At 44.4% G+C, this 12,837-nt stretch overlaps 1 pseudogene; it reads left to right on the forward strand.

The window, feature by feature from the left end:
* LOC119815284 overlaps positions 1-12,837 on the forward strand; it is a 68,060-nt pseudogene that overhangs the window by 40,061 nt on the left and 15,162 nt on the right.

The following is a 12,837-nucleotide window of genomic DNA, read 5'->3' on the forward strand; positions in this document are numbered from 1 at the left end:
GCTTGAAGAGAAAAAACTGTGCCCATATTCCCAAATATTGCTTATGAATGTTCTTTTACATTTAAAGGGGGAGATGATATAGATATGAATAATTTGCATTGGTATAAATTTTGCCTTACTGATAGAAACTTAAGGTCTATTTTGTTATATGTATATGTATTTCTGATCTTGATTAAGATATTATGATTGTGTAGTTCATTTAAAAATGTAATGTATAATTAGGAAATATAGCTTATTAATGGATAATCATCAATAATAGTCAAGCTTGTAGTCATGTTAGTTAGATTTTCTAGATATATAGAGATATATTTAAGTTAAATAGGCATTCTTCATATCTTTCAAAGACTACAGAATATGGCATTTTAAATGTTTTAATAACTTAGGGTGTGAACACCCTCAAAAATTATTTCATTCAACTGCCAACTGAGATGAATCTAGCACACAGGTTATACCATGAAAGACCTGATTAACAGCGCCCCCATACAGGAGGAAGCAGTTTGGAGAGAAAACAACTGTGTTCATATTTCCAAATATTGTTTATAAATGTTCTTTTACATTTAAAGGGGGATATGATATAGATATGAATAATTGGCATTGGTATAAATTTTGTCTTATTGATAGAAACTTAAGGTCATGACAATGAGACACATCTGCTCCTGGCAGCTCCAATCTACTTCAAGAGGAAGATGGGTATCAAATAGGCTCCTTATGGAGTTGGTTAGCCATTTGGGCAAGAAACTGCTCTTGCCTGTACTGTTGCATAAACTGGACACAAAGAACCCACAGAAAGAGGACTGCTGAACTTGCTTAAAGGTGAGATGGTCTTTTGGGGTTCCTGACTCATGAAAGAGTCTGAGAGACATTCTGCAGGACACAGAAAAAAGTGATTGAACTGTCTTTGAATTTTCCTGCTTCATGGAAATGTCTGTTGGATACTATGGGCCTGTAGGCTGAAGATGGATGCCCCAACCGTACAAAAGAACTTTGGGTGACTGTACAGGCAACGAGATGTCTCTGTCATTTCTAGAGTTTGGAAGTTGCTTATTTCTTGTTTAGTTAGGTAATATTATATCCTTCTTGAGTCTTTGATGGAGTTGAAGAATGGATAGATAGTTATAGTTTTCCATTGTTATGATGAAGGATAAAATAGTTATAAATTTTATAACTGTAATTCTTGCTTGACAACTGTTTTGCTGTATGTAATTTTGCTGTGTTAAAACAGAAATAGGGGAAATGATGGAGGAGTGTCATCTGTCTATGTGTTACTTTCATTGATTAATAAAAAACTGCTTGGCCTGATAGGTTAGAACATAGGTGGGTGGAGTAGACAGAACAGAATGCTGGAAAAAAGGGAAGTGAGTCAGATGCCATGATTCTTCTACCTGAGATGGATGTAGGCTAGAATTTTTCCCGGTAAGCCACCACCTTGTGGTGCTACACACATTAATAGAAATGGGTTAATCAAGATGTGAGAGTTAGCCAGTAAGAGGCTGAAGCTAATGGGCCAAGCAGTGTTTAAATGAATACAGTTTGTGTGTAATTATTTTGGGTAAAGCTAGCCGGTGGCGGCGGGAAGTGGCCTGTAGTTCTTTCCACAAGTGGCCCCCAGTAAGTGGCTGAAGCTAATGGGCCAAGCAGCATTTAAATGAATACAGTTTGTGTGTTGTTGTTTCGGGTGTAAAGCTAGCCATGCATCTGGACCCGATGAAAAGCAGGCCTACTCACCTCATCACTACAACAAATGACTCCAAGGATTACAGAGTGACCCTCAGGAGTGCTAAGCCACCTCAGGGAACACTGAGTGACCTACAGAGTGACTGGAGCCGTGGCCCTGACTGCACCACAAGGAGCAACTATCTGAAACTTGGATCCACTGGCACCTGGAAGACTGATACCAGAGACACAACCTCAACTACAACAATCAGAGGAAAAGATGGGTAGACAAGGTTAGAACACAACCAATACCATAAAGAGCAACATAACACCAACAAAAACTAGTGGCCCTATAACAGCAAGACTTGAACACCCAAATATACATGAAGCAGAAGAAAATGACCTAAAAAAATAACTGTAGGAGAATGTTTGAAGCCCTTAAAGAGGAAAGGAAAAATTCCCTCAAAGAAATGGAAGAAAAGACAAACAAAAAATTGGAAGACATCGACAAATCCCTTAAAGAAAAACAAGGAAAAGCAACTAAACAGATGAAATGAATGATTCAAGACTTGAAAACTGAAATAGAGAAAATAGAGAAAATACATACTAAGGGAATTATAGAAATGGAAATTATGAGAAAATGATCAGAAACCACAAATGCAAGTATAAATAGCAGAATACAAGTGATGGAAGAGAGAATTTAAAGCACTGAAGATACATTAGAGGAAATAGACTCATCAGTCAAAACATTAAATCTAACAACAGTTTAATACAAAAATATCCAGGAAAAATGGAACACCAAAAAAGATCAAAACTAAGAATAGTAGGGATAGAAGAAGAAGTCTAACTCAAAAGCACAGAAAATGTATTTAACAAAATTATAGAAGAAAACTTTCCCAACCTAAAGAAATATATAAATAGGAAGATACAAGAAGCTTACATAACACCAAATAGACTGGATCGGAAAAAAGTCCTCTCGCCACTAATAATCAAAACACTAAACATACAGAATAAAGAAAAAATATTAAGAACTACAAAGGAAAAAAGGTCAAGTAACATATAAAGGCAGACCTATTACATTTGATTTCTCAGTGGAAACAATGAAAACCAGAAGGCCCTGGCAAGCATTATGCAGACATTAAGAGACTATGGATGCCAGCCCAGACTATTATATCCAGCCAAACTTTCAATCACCATAGAAGGACAAAACAAGATATTACATGACGGAACCAGATTTAATCAAACCTAGCCACAAACCCAGTCCTATACAAAGTACTAGAAGGAAATCTCCAACCCAAGGATGTTAGCTAAATCCACAAAAACACAGACAATAGATGACGTCACAGCACCAACTCCCAAAGAAGGGAAAGAACACACAATAACACAACCAACAATGAAAACTAAAATAATAGGATCTAGCAATCACTGGTCATTAATATCCTTTAATATAAATGGACTCAACTCACCTATAAAAAGACACAGGCTAACAGATTGAATACAAAACCAGAATCCATCCTTCAGCTGCATACAAAACACACACCTCAACCTCAAAGACAGACATTGCCTCAGAGTAAAGGGTTGGAAAATAATTTTCCAATCAAATGGACCTGAGAAACAAGCTGATGTAGCTATCCTAATACTAACAAAATAGACTTCAAAGTAAAATCAATCAAAAGAGACAAAGAAGGACATTTCATATTAGTCACAGGAAATATCAATCAAGAGGAAATCTCAATACTGAATATCTATGCCCCAAATTCAAGGGCACCCTCATATGTAAAAAAACACTACTAAAGTTTAAATCACACCTTAAACTTTACACACAAATAGTGATAGACTTCAGCAACACACATTACCACTGGACAGGTCTGTCAGAGAGAAAATGAACAGAGAAATCAGAGAACTAACATGTTATGACTCAAATGGACTTAACAGAAATCTATCGGACATTCTGTTCAAACAGAAAAGAATATAACTTCTTCTCAACCACTCATGGAACCTTTTCAAAAACTGACCACATACTAGGTAACAAAGCAAACCTCAACAGATACGAAAGAATTGGGATAAACCCATGTATCTTCCATGTATCTTAAAGGCTTAAATTTGGAATTCAATAGCAACACTAATTTCAGAAAGCCCACAGCCACATGGAAATTAAACTGCTCACCTGAATCATCAATGGATCAAGGAAGAAATAAAGAGAAAAATTAAAGACTTACTAAAATTCAATGTAAATGACTATACAACATTCCCAGATTTATGATGGGACCCAATAAAAGTGGTGTTAAGAGGAAAGTTCATAGCACTAAATGTCTACATAAAGAAGCTGGGAAAGGAAACAAGCTCTACAGGGAGCAGAAGCCAGGAACAAATTCAGTCCCGGCAGCTAACCCAGTCCCGAGACACGGGCAGATCAGGATTGAGCCAGCAACCAGATCCAGAGTCAGTGATATCCACTGGAACAGGTACAGGGGAATAACCGCTGAGTGAGTGAGCCAAAGCCAGAGAATGCTGAGGGTCTGGACATGAATCTGGGACCTTCAAGGGAGTAGACCTAAGCTGGGGCCCCAGTGGGTCTGGGTGTGAGTCTAGGACCTCCCAGGAACTAGGCCTGAGCCAGGACCTCTGCCAGTCTGGTTGTGAGTGAACCTGGGACCTATAAGGGAATAGGCAGGAATCAGACATCTTGGCAGGGCCAGGTGTGATTAAACTATGCTGTCCCAAAAGATCCTCCCATCTCTGTTTGCCTGGTAACAGAACTACAGGGGTCTGCCACCATGTCTGCCTTTTTCACATGGATTCTGGGGATCAAATTCAGGTCCTTGTGTGGCAAGCACTTTATGAAATAAATCATCTGCCGACTCCCCACAGCAGGTATCTTACCAGGTCTTTATAGGATGAGTTATTGGCCTCATTTGAATTCATTGCTTCATTGGTTAAAGGACCTTCCTTATGAGACCACACAGACCAGCCAGTAAGGCTGGCATTCCTTCCCCATGGCAAGCAGGGCTGAGGCTGAGGATGGAGCTTGGAGCAGGAAGGTGACTCAGCCAGCCTTAGCCAGAGAGGATACAGAGGCTATAATTCTGGGTTTTGTTTTGATTTTTTTTTACAATGATGGAGAAACATACTGGTTCTTCCTAATTATAAAGTAGCAATGTGTGTAGGAAGGAATGCTGTTTGAGGAAAAATAGCAAAACCAAAGCAAATATTCCCATCCTTTATGCTGTGCATATCAACTTCTAAAGAATGGCAATTGCTCTTGAAGAAGAGACTGTCATCTGTTGCCAGTCTGTACACATTTTGCTCAGCATGCCAGCACAGGCAGAACTGAGCATCATAGACTGGTCTCGTGGTGGGTTTGAGTGGAAGAATAGTGAAAGTTACTGTGCAAAACACAAACATCAGAGTCAGGCATGGTGGAGTACACCTGTTAGCTCAACACTAGGGAGGCTGAGATCAGAGGGTTGGAATAGCCTGGCCTATGTAGAAAGAACAAGGAAATGCAAATCAAAACAACTTTGAGATACCATCTTACACATGTCAGAATGGCTAAAATAAAAAACACCAATGATAACCTATGCTGGAGAGGATGTGGGGTAAGGGACACACTTATCCATTGCTGGGGAATGCAAACTTGTACAACTACTTTGGAAATCAGTGTGGCGGTTTCTCAGGAAAATGGGAATCCACCTACCTCAGGATCCAGCAATACCACTCTTGGGAATATACCCAAGAGATGCCCAATCATACTACAAAAGCATTTGTTCAACTATGTTCATAGAAGCACTATTTGTAATAGCCAGAACCTGGAAACAACCTAGGTTCTCCTCAATGGAAGAATAAATAAAGGAAGTGTGGCACATATACTCATTAGAGTACTACTCAGTGGTAAAAAACAATGACATCTTGAATTTTGTGTGCAAATGGATGGAAATAGAAAACACTATCCTGAGTGAGATAACCCAGATTCCAAAAGATGAATATGGTATGTACCCACTCATTAGTGGATTCTAGCCATAAACAAAGGTCATTGAGCCTATAGTTCATGATCCTAGAGAAGCTAAATACTAAGGTGAACCCAAAGAAAAACATATATGGATCCTCCTGGAAATTGGAAGCAGACAAAATTACCAGGCAAAATTTGGGAGCATGGGGGTGGGGAGAGGTGGGGGAAAGGGGAGAGGGGGAGAGAGAAGAGAGAAGGGGAGGATTGGGGAGAGCTTGGGGGAGTAAGATGGTTGAGATGGAGGAAGGGCGGATATGGGAGCAGAGAAGAAGATATCTACATTAAGGGAGCCATTTTAGTGTTGGCAAGAGGCTTGGCTCTAGAGGGGTTCCCAGGTGTCCAAGGGGATGTCCGCAGCAAGGTCCTTGGGCAGTAGAGGAGAGGGTGCCTGAACTGGCCTTGTCTCATAGCCACACTGATGATGATGATATCTTGAATATCACCATAGAACCTTTGTCTGGCCATGGATGGAGATAGAGGCAGAGACCAACATTGGAGCACTGGACTGAGCTCCCAAGGTCCAGCTGAAGAACAGAAGGAGGGAGAAGATGATTATGGAAGTCAGGACTGCGAGTGGTTCGTCCACCCACTGAGACGGTTGGACTGACCTAAGGGGATCTGGACTGGGACTGAATGAGCATGTGATCAAACTGGACTCTCTGAATGTGGCTGACAGTGGGGGCTGACTGAGAAGCCAATGATAATGGCACTGGGATTTGATTCTATTGCATGCACTGGCTTTTTGGGATCCTAGTCTGTTTGGATGCTCATCTTCCTAGGCCTGGATGTAGGGGCGAGGGCCTTGGACTTCCCACAGGGCAGGGTACCCTGCCCTCTCTTAGGACTGGAGGGGGAGAGGAAGGGTGAGTGGGAGAGTGGGAGAGAAATGGGAGGAGGGGAGGAGGTGGAAATTTTGAATGGTATTATTTATAAAGCAAAAAATAAAATGTTTGAATAAAAAACAAACAAACAAACAAAAAGAAAGAAAGAACTTGTCTTAAAAAACAAGGGCTGGAGATGTAGCCCAGGGGTAGAGTGCCTGCTTCACGTGCACAGCGCTTGAATTTAGTTCTTAGCACTGCAAACACCATGGGACTGTCAAATGCAGATTTGTGTGGTGACCTCACAGTTCCTTCATCTACACTCTTGGGTGGTGTTTCTCTCCCTCTTAGAGTTTCCTATTCAAATGGTTCTTCCCAACTCTCTGAATTACCCTTCTCTGCACACTGCCCCCTCCAGCACTGGTTCTAGCCTGTGGTTCATTTTGTCTCCATCTCTGGAGTCCAAGAAGGGCTCTGCTGACTTTGTCCCTTGCTGCTTCTGCCTGACACAGGGTGTGTCCTCCTGAGAGGGAGAGGGAGAGGGAGAGGGAGAGGGAGAGGGAGAGGGAGAGGGAGAGGGAGAGGGAGAGGGAGAGGGAGAGGGAGAGGGAGAGGGAGATAGGGAGGAGAGGGAGGAGAGGGAGAGGGAAGAGAGGGAGAGGGAGAGGGAGAGGGAGGAGAGGGAGATTGTGTATGTGTGGTGTGTGTGTGTCCCCAAAGTCTTTGGACCTGAGCCATGCCACCGGGTCCCAAGAGCCAAGCTACCTCTAGTCTCTACAGGGCTGTGACAGTTTCCTTCATGGTGCTGATGGGGTCAGGTCTCTGCTTTGCTCATAGACACAGATCCTGGTCACACATGGCATCGGCTCCCTGGCCCAAGTGAATGTCATCATTGTTATGAGTGGCGGCCAGAGATAGGTTCCTACCAGGAGCTGCTAGACCGGGATGTGGCCTTCGCCAAGTCCTGTGCACCTATGCCAGTGCTGAGCAGGACCTGGCCTCAGAGGATGACAGTGAGGATGGCAGGGGGGACTTTCAGGAACTGACTCTGATCATCATAGCTGCTTATGGGAGGGTTTATCTGTGCCCTGGGGGTGCAATTTATGAGAGTATTGGGTGACAAGACCAACAAATGGATAGACCTGCTTAACCTTGCAGGTCGCTTGACACCCAGGTACACAGGGTTGGGCTTTGGCTTTGTGAACTCAAGATTAGTCTCTGTCCTTCCTGTAAAGTACTTTCTCCTGTGGACTTTAGGCTCCTTGATGGCTAAAATGGGGACAATAATAATTATAGTTTTCTCTGTTCCCAGGGACCTGAGTACCAGTGACAGCCATTATGTAGCCCAGAAAAGCAAAGCATGAGGACATCGTGGCCATGTTCCTCAGAGCTTTGTGCCCCAGGGCCCCCCCGTAAGACCCTCCTAGCTGTGTCTCTATCCCTGCCACATCCAAAGAGCAATGCAGGGCCAGCCTGACATGTGCTGGTGATTAGTGTGGTCTTGGGTATATGCGACATCCTGGGTGCTTAATAACTATAGCTGTATTGTTTCCCCTGACACATGGCACCACAGGCCTGATTATTATAGCACCCCACCTGTTGTCCTGGGCCTGTGCTGTTGGCACAAGGTTTATGTGCCTGTTGAATCTGCCCCTGGAGACTTGGTTGCTGGGGGACTTAAGAAGCAGGTGCCAGACTCCAGCAGCCTCAGTGACCAGCAAATTGGGGATCATCTGCAGCCTTCTCAGGTAGCCTCTGATTCTATCAGTCAAACAGGCTCTCAGAGGGCCATGTGGTTAGCTGCATCTGGGGAGCAGTGGCCGCAGTTGACAAAGATGATGCCAGCAATGCCTGCTTTACAGCCCACAGGGACACCCCTATGAACTGGACACCCTACTTTGGTTACAACTATTGTAAAATGTCTGAAACTTGTTTGAAAACCCCTCACCTAGCCAAAGCCTCTCTGGGTCATGCATGCTATCCTATACATCCCAGATAGATCTTCGGAACATGGCCCTCAGATGCAGCTGTAGGGCCACTCCCATTGCAATTTCCCAGGGGTAAAACTCTTATCAGAGCCAATGAATGGGGAACCTGCAGGTGGTAGCCTGCAGTTCTAAGGGCTGGCCTGAGTCCTTGGTGTCACTCAGAAAAATGTTTTTGCTGTCCATTTACCTGGCCATTTGAGCATTATGGAGCACCTACTGTATGTGAAGTACTTATGTTGTCTCAGGTCCTGTCTCAGGTTTTCTATTGCTATGACAAAACACCATGACCAAAAAACGCTTCAGCATTGCTGTTCATCATTGAAGGAAGTCAGGACAGGAACCCAGACAGGGTAGGCTCTCAGAGACAGGAGCTGATGCAGAGGCCGTGGAGGGGAGCTGCTTACTACCTTGCTTTCCCTGGCTTGCAGTCCACCTTCTTAAAGTACCGAGAACCAGCAGCCCAGGGATGGCACCACCCACCATGGGCTGGGCCCTCCCCGCTTTCTCACTAATTGAGAAAATGCTTTACAGCTGGATCTCATTGAGGCATTCTCTCAACTGAGGCTCGCTCCTCTGATGACTCCAACTTGTGTCAGGTTGACTCACAAAACCACCTAGTGCAGGCCCATACTACACTCCTTCCCCTGAAAGCAATTCCGGTGTCAGAGCTTTGAGTCTGGAAGTTCGCTGTAGAGTGTGGGGCTGTGTTGTGCTCAGGTCCCTCTCTTCACATTCACATCCTTCACCCTCCTTCACCCACAGGGTTCCTCTTGCAAAGTGCTGGGGCTCCAGGCATACACTGCCATGCCTAGCTCACAGTCAGCTCTTTGTAAAGGAAGCAGTAAAATGGAGGTTGGGCCACCTGACTGCAGGGGGCTCACCTTAGGATAATTTCTGTCTCAGACATTGTCATAGTCTGAGGCTGGGGGTGATGGCTTCACATGGAACTTACAGGGGGACATAACACAGTTCAGGTCTGGGGACAAGATAACATGAAAATCCCTCTCCTAGTGGACCTTAAAATGTAGAGGTAGAAGACAGATTTATGTACTTAGGATTCAACATAGGCTCTGGGAGCCTCTCTGAGGGGCTGATAGTCATGGGGAAGAGCATATTCAGAGGCCTCAGGACCATGCTGCAAAGGGGTAGGAGATAGAAAGTGAGGCAGTGAGCTGCTCACCCTTCAAGGAGAGCCTTGATGGAGTAGTTTTGAATTTTAGTCTAAATTTAGTGGGGAACTCTATTATTATTCATTTTTGTTTTAAGTGTACATGTATATGTGAACTTGAGTGTAAGTATGAGTACTGTGTGCAGAAGGAGACCAGCAGAGGGAGTCAGATCCTCTGGAACTGGAGATATAGACAGTCGTGAGCCACCGTGTGGGTACTGAGAATCAAACTCTGGTCCTCTGCAAGGTCAGCCAGTGCTCTTAACCACTGAGTCACCTTTCCTGGCCAAGCTGGGAAACTCTCGAATCCTTGAATGTCAGAGAAGAGAAATCTGGTCTAAGGACACAAAGTGACAATAGCAGGGCCACTCACATCTGGTCTCTCACGTGGGAGGAGTGAGGCCCTCAAACATTAGGGTGTCACGGAGGTTGAGACAGGGTCTCGCTATGTAGTTCTGGATGGCTTGGAAGTCTCTGTGTAGATTAAGTAGGCCTTGAACTCAAAAAAGACCCATTTTCTTGATGCTGGGATTAAAGACATGTTCTACCACACACACCATATCATAGTAGTTTTTAATAAATGTGATAGAAAGATGCCAAGTGTGGTAATGCACACCTGTAATCTCAGCACTGGGGAGGCTCAGGCAGATGGATCACTGAGAGTTTGAAACAGCAGCTCAAAAACCTTTATTGGGCTATAATTCAAATACCAACCATATGTCCATTGGTTTGTGTCAACTGGTATTTGTTGATGTACTGTAGCCACCATGATTAACTTCAGGACATTCTTGTCACTCCAAAGGAAAGGAAACCCCAGATCCATTTACATGCCCACATGCACACTGCCAGGTTTTTCTTTTTTTTCTTTTTCTTTTTTTTTGCCAGAGTCCCTTGATAACTGCTCTTGTATTCCATCTCTGTGGACTAGTCCACTCTGAACTATCCATTCTGCAGTACATGGTATTTTCTGGCTTCTTTCAGTTTCGTATTCTCAAGGCTTGTCTGCACTGCAGCCACACCTCCTTCCACAACTGCATAATTCTTCATTGTACTACAGTGTATTATAGACTTATAATTTACTCATTCATGGGCCTGGGGTCAGGTTGCTTCTGCTTGCTGACTGTTGTTAATTATCGTTCTGCTCTCTAGTGGTCAGAAAGAAAAGCTACAGTACTAATCCCAGCAGCTGGGAGGCTATGGAGGACTCGAGTTTGAGGATGGTGTGTGCTAGAGACACATTGAGACCCTACCTTGAGGATGAGGAGCACTGGCTTGTTTTTGCTGTGTGACAGCCTGCATTGCTGTCAGCATTCATATCTGACCATACATGTCCCATAAGCTCACACCCTGTGGTTGCAAAGGTCTGCCCTAAGTCTGGCCTATTTGTTCTTAGGCAGAATTGTCCTTACCTCTTAATCCAAATGATGGATTGTGGCATCTTTCTTTGTCACTGCATTTCACTCGCTCATTTCCAAATCGATGTGTAATGGTTTTCTTGAGTCCCTGTTTGTGAAGGAAGTCTGTCTGTCTCAATAGTCCTGTCCCCAGTCCCCAGCCAGGTGAACCCTTTGTACACAACATGGAGGACTGTGTTTCTTAGTTGCCCTTTTCTTATATTTTAACAGAGTTCTACATGTATTTGGCATATATGTGCATATGCATGTGGGCATATAGAGGACTTAGAGGACAGCTTGCAGGGATTCAAACTCAGATCCTCAGGCTTGAACTCTCTCGTTGACCCTAGTTATTTTCTGTGCACATCACACTTTATTTGACAATGAGTGTTCCATCTTCCCCACCACAGTGGTGGGCTCATTTCCCCAGTTCAACCACCCAGCCCAGGCAGGAGGATCACAGGTTTGAAAACAGCCTAGGCTACTGTTTCTTGCCCTGAGAAACACAGAAGTTCCTCACTTCCTGGCCATCATCCTAAGCAGCAGACACAGAGAGTTCTACCTGACAGTTTTCTCTCACAGCCCTCAGCAACTGCTTGTCTTCCTCATGGTTCTGAGATGTTGGAAAGTGATGCTGAAGGCCTGACATTGGGTGCTGAAATTGCCCAGGTCTATTTTGGGGCAAAATATGAGGAATCCACCGCAAAGCAGTTGAGCTGTCCCCTCAAGGAAGGCAAGCCTACTGACCCCAGGAAGAGTCCCAGAGTCTTCTTGAGTACAGGTACCATTGGCAATTCTTTGGTTTCTACTTGAAGGTGGCAGGTAGTTACAGCTAGGCAGTGCATCTGTGCTGTGGGGTGGAGACAGTGCCTGGACTGTAATCCCAGTGACCCTAACTCAGTGCTGGGCGAGACTCCGGGGACATTCTGTGAATGATGCCTTTTATGTGACAATATGTTTTAGAATACTGATAAGGGACTGGAGCAGTAGCTGACTGGTAAGAGTGCTTGCTCTCATGAGAATCTGAGTTAGACTCCCCCGTGCCACCTGTGTGACTGTCAGGAGCCCCCTGTAAAAAGAGCTATAAAAACATCTGAGCAGAAGAGGGCTAAGCTCATTTTTCCCATGTCCTTCAGGTTTTGTAGCCAGTTTGGTACCTAGACCGAGGGTAGGGTGTGGCTGCTTTGATGCTCTGTAGTGTTCCATCTCCTATGCGAGGTGCACAAAGTGCCTGTATTGGATGGTGGCCCTTTCCTGTGCTGTGTAACTTCATGTGGTGCAGCAGGAGATAAGACCAAGTCTGTGTGCTAGAGTCTGGAAGGAGAGACATATTAGATTACAATGTCAAGGTGGTACCTGCATCAGTAGGAGAGACTGAGTCTTTGGGAGCACACAGAGAAAAGGCTCCACACCACCTTGAGCTGGGGTCCAGGACACATCTGAGCCAAGTGGCCTCAATCTCACCTTCATGCTGATCCTCATGTAGCCATCCAAATGGAAGGGTATGTTGGGGCCTGACTTTCCTTAGGGAGCAATATATTCACCCAGCCTCCTACTGTCGTGCTTTCCCTGAGCCTGTAGTCTGCCTTCATTTCCCCGACTGCAGAACTTTCCAGTCTCACTTTCCCCAGCAATGTGGGAATGGAAGTCAGGGCTTTGCTCATGTCAAGCCAGTGCTCTATCTCTGAGCTAAGCCATCACACCTTTTTCTTCTTTATTGCCCACATTGGAGACCAGACCCTAGTATAGTCTGGGAAAATACTGACTGAGCTGCATCCCCAGCCCTCCTTTTTTTTTGTATTGA

This window comes from Arvicola amphibius, chromosome 5 (genome assembly GCF_903992535.2).
Source record: "Arvicola amphibius chromosome 5, mArvAmp1.2, whole genome shotgun sequence".
In the NCBI taxonomy this organism is placed as follows: Eukaryota; Metazoa; Chordata; class Mammalia; order Rodentia; family Cricetidae; genus Arvicola; species Arvicola amphibius.